An 8,458-nucleotide genomic window follows, 5' to 3' on the forward strand; every position below is an offset into this window, starting at 1 on the left:
ATTCATCTTGCCTCCTTTCCTGTATGTCCTGAACAAACAGGAACCTTGAGGCACCTGGCTGGCTCAGTCGGTAGCATGTGCAACTCTCGATCTTGGGCTTGTGAGTTCCAGCCCCACATTGGTTGTAGAGACTACTTAAAACTAGAAACCCTTAAAAAAAAAGAATATAATACCAAAAAAAGTAATAAAATAAATAAACAGTAACCTCGAATCATAGTTTCATCATGATCAGAGACAGTGGAATCCCATCAAATATCTATACCACCAACTATATCAAAATTATCAAGGTAAAACCAAAATCTCAATTTCCCCACTTCAGGCAATGATCTAAAAGTACAGTTCCTCAGTTCTCCAAAACTTATACCTACTCAATGTCTTCGAGTCTTTTCTAATGCTTAGGTGAGAAGAAGACATATTTTCCTCTTTAGACGGATTTTTAGTTTGAAACTCAAATAATGCGGGCTGTCAGTGAAGAGCACATAGTCCTACTTTCTTTCATCTAAACAGAAGGCCCTAGGCACAGGCCTCAGAAGAAAATTTCTGAAGATGTGTGGAGAAGCCCAAGAATGTATGTCTGTGCATCTCTATAAATATAGTTAAGTCTACCTACAGCGATTACATAAGGTATACATTATATCACACCAGAGACTTTTTAAGAGGTGATCCTTCACAAGCATATAAGTTTAAAACAAGACATTTTCTGCATTCAATAAGTTACGAGCCTCTGAGACTCATAAGGGAAATTCTGAATTGACAATTTTCCTCCAGAAAAGGTATGAAAGAAGGACCCTGGCAAACAATAATTTAATAATTTTCTCTTCTGTGTAACATTCAGTAAGTCCAGTTATTTTCTCTAACCAAGATCTATACGTACCTTGAAGGTAAATGATACTGCATCCACTGGACGCATTTTACATATATTCTGGCTAAAGACCAAACACAATCTAATTTCCACAATAAATGAAGAATAATTGGAAAAGTAATGCATCTTAAAGACTTATTTGCTTTTTCTTTTCAGGATTAAAGGAAAAGACGTATAAGAAATTTTATAAGGTTCAATCAACACTAAAACTTGTCTTTTAAAACATTTTTTATAATAAATTAATTTTTATTGGGGTTCAATTTGCCAACATACAGAATAACACCCAGTGCTCATCCCATCAATTGCACCCCTCAGTGCCCGTCACCCATTCACCTCCACGCACAGCCGTCATCCCCATCCAACAGAAATTTGTCTTTTCGAATGACAAAGTAATATTCCATTGTATACATAAACCACATCTTCTTTATCCATTCATCTTTCGATGGACACTGAGGCCCTTCAACAGTTTGGCTATTGTGGACATTGCTGCTATATACATCGGGGTGCAGGTGTCCCAGCATTTCATTGCATCTGAATGTTTGGGATGAATCCCTAAGAGTGCAATTGCTGGGTCGTAGGGCAGGTCTATTTTTAACTCTTTGAGGAACCTCCACACAATTTTCCAGAATGGCTGCACCAGTTCACATTCCCACCAACAGTGTAAGAGGGTTCCCCTTTCTCTGCATCCTCTCCAACATTTGTGGATTCCTGCCTTGTTAATGTTCCCCTTTCTCACTGGTATGAGGTGGTATCTCATTGTGGCTTTGAATTGTATCTCCCTGATGGCAAGTGATGCAGGCATTTTCTCATGTGCATATTGGTCACGTCTATGTCTTCCTCTGTGAGATTTCTGTTCATGTCTTTTGCCCATTTCATGATTGGATTGTTTGATTCTTTGGTGTTGAGTTTAATAAGTTCTTTATAGATCTTGGAAACTAGCCCTTTATCTGATATGTCATTCACATATATCTTCTCCCATTCTGTAGGTTGTCTTTTAGTTTTGTTGACTGTATCCTTTGGTGTGCAAAAGCTCCTTATCTTGATGAAGTCCCAATAGTTCATTTTTGCTTTTGTTTCTTTTGCCTTCGTGGATGTATCTTGCAAGAAGTTACTGTGGCTGAGTTCAAAAAGAGCGCTGCCTGTATTCTCCTCTAGGATTTTGATGGAATCTTGTCTCACATTTAGATCTTTCATCCATTTTGAGTTTATCGTTGTGTATGGTGAAAGAGACTGGTCTAGTTTCATTCTTCTGCATGTGGATGTCCAATTTTCCCAGCACCATTTATTGAAGAGACTGTCTTTCTTCCAATGGATAGTCTTTCCTCCTTTATGGAATATTAGTTGACCATAAAGTCAAGGGTCCACTTCTGGGTTCTCTATTCTGTTCCATTGATCTATGTGTCTGTTTTTGTGCCAGTACCACACTGTCTTGATGACCACAGCTTTGTAGTACAGCCTGAAATCTGGCATTGTGATGCCCCCAGTGATGGTTTTCTTTTTTAAAATTCCCCTGGCTATTCAGGGTCTTTTCTGATTCCACACAAATCTTAAAATAATTTGTTCCAACTCTCTGAAGGAAGTCCATGGTATATTGACAGAGATTGCATCAAACGTGTAAATTGCACTGGGTATAGAAATGCCACTGATTTCTGGGCATTGATTTTGTATCCTGCCACGCTACCAAATTGCTGTATGAGTTCTAGTGATCTTGGGTTGGAGGCTTTTGGGTTTTCTATGTAGAGTATCATGTCAATGGCGAAGAGAGAGAGTTTGACTTCCTCTTTGCCAATTTGAATGCATTTAATGTCTTTTTGTTGTCTGATTGCTGAGGCTAGGACTTCCAGTACTATGTTGAATAGCAGTGGTGATAGTGGACATCCCTGTCTTGTTCCTGATCTTAGGGAAAAGGCTCCCAGTGCTTCCCCATTGAGAGTTATGTTTGCTGTGGGCTTTGCATAGATGGCTTTTAAGATGTTGAGGAATGTTCCCTCTATCCCTACACTCTGAAGAGTTTGGATCAGGAATGGATGCTGTATTTTGTCAAATGCTTTCTCTGAATGTAATGAGAGGATCATATGGTTCTTGGTTTTTCTCTTGCTGATATGATGAATCACATTGATTGTTTTATGGGTGTTGAACCAGCCTTGCGTCCCGGGGATAAATCTTACTTGGTCGTGGTGAAAAATTTTCTTAATGTACTGTTGGATCCTATTGGATAGTATCTGGTTGAGAATTTTTGCATCCATGTTCATCAGGGATATTGGTCTGCAATTCTCCTTTTTGGTGGGGTCTTTGTCTGGTTTTGGAATTGAGGTGATGCTGGCCTCATAGAACGAATTTGGAAATACTCCATCTCTTTCTGTCTTTCCAAACAGCTTTAGGAGAATAGGTATGGTTTCTTCTTTAAACGTTTGATAGAATTCCCTTGGGAAACCATCTGGCCCTGGACTTTTGTGTCTTGGGAGGTTTTTGATGACTGCTTCAATTTCCTGCTTGGTTATTGGCCTCTTCAGGTTTTCTATTTCTTCCTGTTCCAGTTTTGGTAGTTTGTGGCTTTCCAGGAATGGGTCCATTTCTTCTAGATTGCCTAATTTATTGGCGTATAGCTGTTCATAATATTTTTTTAAAGTCGTCTGTATTTCCTTGTTGTTGGTAGTGATCTCTCCTTTATCATTTATGATTTTATTAATTTGAGTCTTCTCTCTCTTCTTTTTAATAAGGCTGGTAATGGTTTATCTATCTTACTAATTCTTTCAAAGAACAAACTCCTGGTCTTGTTGATCTGTTCCACAGTTCTTCTGGTCTCGATTTCATTGAGTTCTGCTCAAATCTTTATCAACTCTCTTCTTCTGCTGGGTGTAGGATCTATTTGCTGTTTTTTCTCTAACTCCTTTATGTGTAAGGTTACATTCTGAATTTGAGTTCTTTCCAGTTTTTCAATGGATGTTGTATTGTGATGTATTTCCCCCTCAGGACTGCTTTTGCTGAATCCCAAAGATTTTGAACGGTTATATCTTCATTCTCATTAGTTTCCATGAATCTTTTAAATTCTTCCTTAATTTTCTGGTTGACCCTTTCATCTTTTAGCGGGATGGACCTTAACCTCCACATGTTTGAAGTCCTTCCAAACTTCTTGTTGTGATTTAGTTCTAATTTCAAGGCATTATGGTCTGAGAATATGCAGGGGACGATCCCAATCTTTTGGTATCGGTTCAGACCCGATTTGTGACCTAGTATGTGGTCTCTTCTGGAGAAATTTCCATGTGCACTTGAGAAGAATGTGTATTCCATTGAGTTTGGATGAAAAGTTTTGTAGATATCTGTGAAATCCATCTGGTCCAGTGTATCATTTCAAGCTCTCATTTCTTTGGAGATGTTGTGCTTAGAATACCTATAGAGGGTAGAAGGAGCTAGATTGAAGTCACCAAGTGTAAGTGTATTAAGCTAAGCATTTCTTCAGTTTGATTATTAATTGATTGATATATTTGGCAGTTCCCACATTCGGGGCATATATATTGAGGATTGTTAAGTCCTCTTGTTGGATACATCCTTTAAGTATGATATAGTGTCCCTTTCCATCTCTCACTACAGTCTTCGGGGTAAATTTAGTTTATCTGATATAAGGATGGCTACCCCTGCTTTCTTTTGAGGACCATTGGAATGGTAAATGGTTCTCCAAACTTTTATTCTCAGGCTGTACGTGTCCTTCTGTCTAAAATGAGTCTCTTGTAGGCAGCAAATAGATGGGTCCTGCTTTTTTATCCAGTCTGAAACCCTGCACCTTTTGATGGGGTCATTAAGCCCGTTCACGTTCAGAGTGACTATTGAAAGATATGAGTTTAGTGGCATCATGATACCTATTAAGTCCCTGTTTATGTGGATTGTTCCACTGGGCTTCTTCTTAAAGGGGAATTTTAAGAGTCTCCCTTAAAATTTCTTGCAGAGCTGGTTTGGAGGTCACATATTCTTTCAGTTCCTGCCTGTCCTGGAAGCTCTTTATCTCTCCTTCCATTGTGAATGAGAGCCTTGCTGGATAAAGTATTCTCGGTTGCATGTTCTTCTCATTTAGGACCCTGAATATATCCTGCCGGCCCTTTCTGGCCTGCCAGGTCTCTGTGGAGAGGTCTGCTGCTACCCTAATACTCCTTCCCATAAAAGTCAGGGATTTCTTGTCTCTTGCTGCTTTATCGATCTTCTCTTTGTCTTTGGAATTTGTAAGCTTAACTATTAAATGTTGAGGTGTTGAATGTTTTTTTTTTATCTTGGGGGCGGGGGGGGGGAATCTCTCTATTTCCTGGATCTGAATGCCTCTTTCCCTTCCCATGTTAGAAAAGTTTTCAGCTATGATTTGTTCAAATACATATTCTGGACCTCTGTCCCTTTTGGTGCCCTCAGGAACCCCAATTAAACGTAGATCTTTCTTCCTTAGGCTGTCATTTATTTCCCTTAATCTATCATGATGATCTTTTAATTGTTTGTCTCTTTTTTCCTCAGTTTCCCTCTTTGCCATCAACTTGTCTTCTATGTCACTCACTCGTTCTTCCACCTCGTTAACCCTCATCGTTAGGACTTCAGGTTTGGATTGCATCTCATTCAATTGATTTTTAATTTCTGTCTGATTAGATCTAAATTCTGCAGTCATGAAGTCTCTTGAGTCTTTATACTTTTTTCTAGAGCCACCAGTAGCTTTATAATGGTGCTTCTGAATTGGCTTTCTGACATTGAATTGTAATCCAAATTTTGTAACTCTGTGGGAGAGAGGACTGTTTCTGAACCTTTCTTTTGAGGTGAGGTTTTCCTTCTAATCATTTTGCTCAGTGCAGAGTGGCCAAAAACAAGTTGCATTGGGAAAAGCAGAAAAAGAGAGAAGAGCAAGAAGAAAAGAAAAAGAAAAGAAGAAAAAAACAGAAGGAAAGAAAAAAGGGAGGTAGCAAACAGAAAAAAAAAAGAAAGGGGGGAGTATCCTCTGATTTTGTATACTCTATATCCCTCGACTTCCCCCAGAACTTTCTAGTGCTGCTTGGTCAATAACTTGTTTTTCCTCTGACCTTCTTGCTGGTCTTCTGGGGGAGGGGCCTGCTGTGCTGATTCTCAGGTGTTAGCACTTGGGGGAGCTGCTTAGCCTCCTGCCTTGTGCAGGGCTCAAGCGAAAGTTTTTTAACCTGTTTATCCTGTGAGACCACTGTGAAGCTCATTGGGGTTTGTTTATCCTGTGAGGCCCCAGGAGGTAAAAGAGCAGTAGCAGCAACCAGCTCTCTACCCTGGAGTCAGCTCCTGCAGGAACTATGGAGGTCTCAGTCCACAGGGGCCTGGATGCTCCGGGGGAGGGGCCGCTGATCTGCTCAGCTCGGGGCAGAAGCTTCCTTGCTTTCCTGTGCCCTCACGGCCTCTGCGTGTCCCGAGGGTGCGACGGATCTTGGGCTGTGCCCCAGCGCCCTATGCTCCCGGGCCTGTGCTGTTGGAATCATGGTCCCGGACGCACAGCTCCCTCTGCCCAGAGCCTCTGCATGAGCTGCCCCCGAGCTGCTCCTGGTTCCAGCCGTGCACGCACTGCAGCCCTTTAGGGAGCTCGGACTAGGGGTTTGGCGTGCACTCCCTGGGACCCAGGTCCTCTGTTAGTGTCCCAGGGAGCCTGAGCGCATCCACGCCCCTCCTGGGATCCTGCTCCAACTCCCTGTGAGCGTGTTTCCATCCGGGAGGATTGTTGAAGCTCCTGCTTCTCCGGGACAGGGCTTTCCTGTCCTGGGTGCACTCGCTGCGGCCTTAGCCTGGCTCCTCGGAGGTCCCTCCCCCTTGGATGCCTTTTGTTTCTTTATTTCTTTTTTCCCATCTTCCTACCTTGATAGAAGCGTGAACTCTTCTCACTGTATCATTCCAGCTGTTCTCTCTTTAAATCTCAGGCCGAATGTGTAGGTTTTCAGGATGATTTGAAGGTTATGTAGGTAATTTGGTGGGGACAGGTGACTTGGGGACCCTACTCTTCTGCCATCTTTCCCCGCCTCTATAATGTCTTCCTGACCTTTCTTTTGGGACAAATTCCTCCATCGTGTCAACTTGGCTAAGTTTTTATCTTTTGTATGTTATTTGTATGTTATATCTTTTGCATGTTGTTCTGCTTCTTGCACCTCGGAGTAGTACTAAATTAAAAAAACGTCATACAGTGTCCATGGCCTGGCACTTAATGAAGTGTTTTTGGTGTATGCTGTGTGAATTATGCTGTTGTGTCTTGACAGCTCTTTCCCACACGTCCATCCTCTGTAGAGTTCCTCCTTTGTGGCACTGTGGAGTTTTGGGGCCTTCATTGAGGTGTTGTTTGATTTGTTTGTTAAAAATGCCTGGAATAAAAGGAAAGAAAGAGAAAGAAAAAAAGGGAGTGGGTGGGAGAAGCCTACTCCAAAAAGAAAAGGAAAGGGAACCAACACAACACAAAAACAATAAAAAACTATAGTCTGATTTCAAAGAAAAAGAAAAGGAAAAGATTCCTGAGTCAAAAAATAAAAATAATAAAAGAGAAGAGAGAAAAGGAAATGTAAAAACAAACAGAAAACTGTAAGCCCAATTCCAAAGGAAAAAGAATAAAAAGAGTAAGACAAATGAAAAAAAATGCCACCGGGTTCTATTTCTTCCAGAACTGAAGGGGATACTATGGCGCACTGTATTCTCAGTAAACTTGTTTCAGGTAGAGTCCTGTCTGTGTGCTCTTCTGGCGGAAAGGATAGCTGAGTTGGCTCTGAGTCACCTGTCGCAGTAAAGAAAAACAGTTGCCTAGCACCAGGGTGCAGGATTTGATGTCAATGGCTTCCACCCCTATTGGGGGCCACTGTGTTGCCCTCTGATGTCCAACAGTGTTTTCAGCCTGGGTAAAATGGTGACACCCCCCCTCTGTTCAGGAAGCCCTCACTGAAGCCAGAGCCATCAGGGAGCCAGTGCCAGGTACCTTGCATTTATCTCTGGTAAGGCTGGGATTCAAAGCTCCAATTCATAAATGAGCCACCACCACTTGGATGTGCTTCCTCCTCTGCCTTAGAGGCTCCATGCACTCTATGTTCTTTGTCACAGAAAACCAGTCTTCTGCCCTTGAAGTGGGCACGTTCTATGCTGTGGCACCTCAAATAGCAGTAACCAGGTTATCCTCTCTCTGCACAGACCTCTGTCCCTTGCAGATTAAAGGCCATTTGTTGATGCCTACAGTGTCTTTTGTCCTTGGAGACAGCATATATCCTCTTCCCTATGTAATCCAGAAAGGGGAACAATCTCTCCCAGTGTGACCCATGAGAACCCTACACCACTTTGTGCCTGCTCCCCATCCAAAGTCTTCCTTCTCACCAGGAGCACTCACTACAGCTCCATTCTGGGGAAAGTATCACACTTCCCAAAGCTCAGAGTTTGAGCTATGATCACTGTAGAAAACCTGTGCCACTCAGCTCCCCCAACTCCCCAGTCTGTGGTCCAATAGGTTTTCTTTTTTTGTGAACCCTACATCTCCTCTCTCAACCTCTCTTTCTCTTAACTTTCCCTATGCAAAGGGTTCCCTCCCCTGTGCAGCAGGGCAGCTCTCTCCCCTAACTCACTTCCACACACCTCCACCTGCCACAT

Source organism: Canis lupus, chromosome 10 (assembly GCF_011100685.1).
Source record: "Canis lupus familiaris isolate Mischka breed German Shepherd chromosome 10, alternate assembly UU_Cfam_GSD_1.0, whole genome shotgun sequence".
Lineage (NCBI taxonomy): Eukaryota > Metazoa > Chordata > Mammalia > Carnivora > Canidae > Canis > Canis lupus.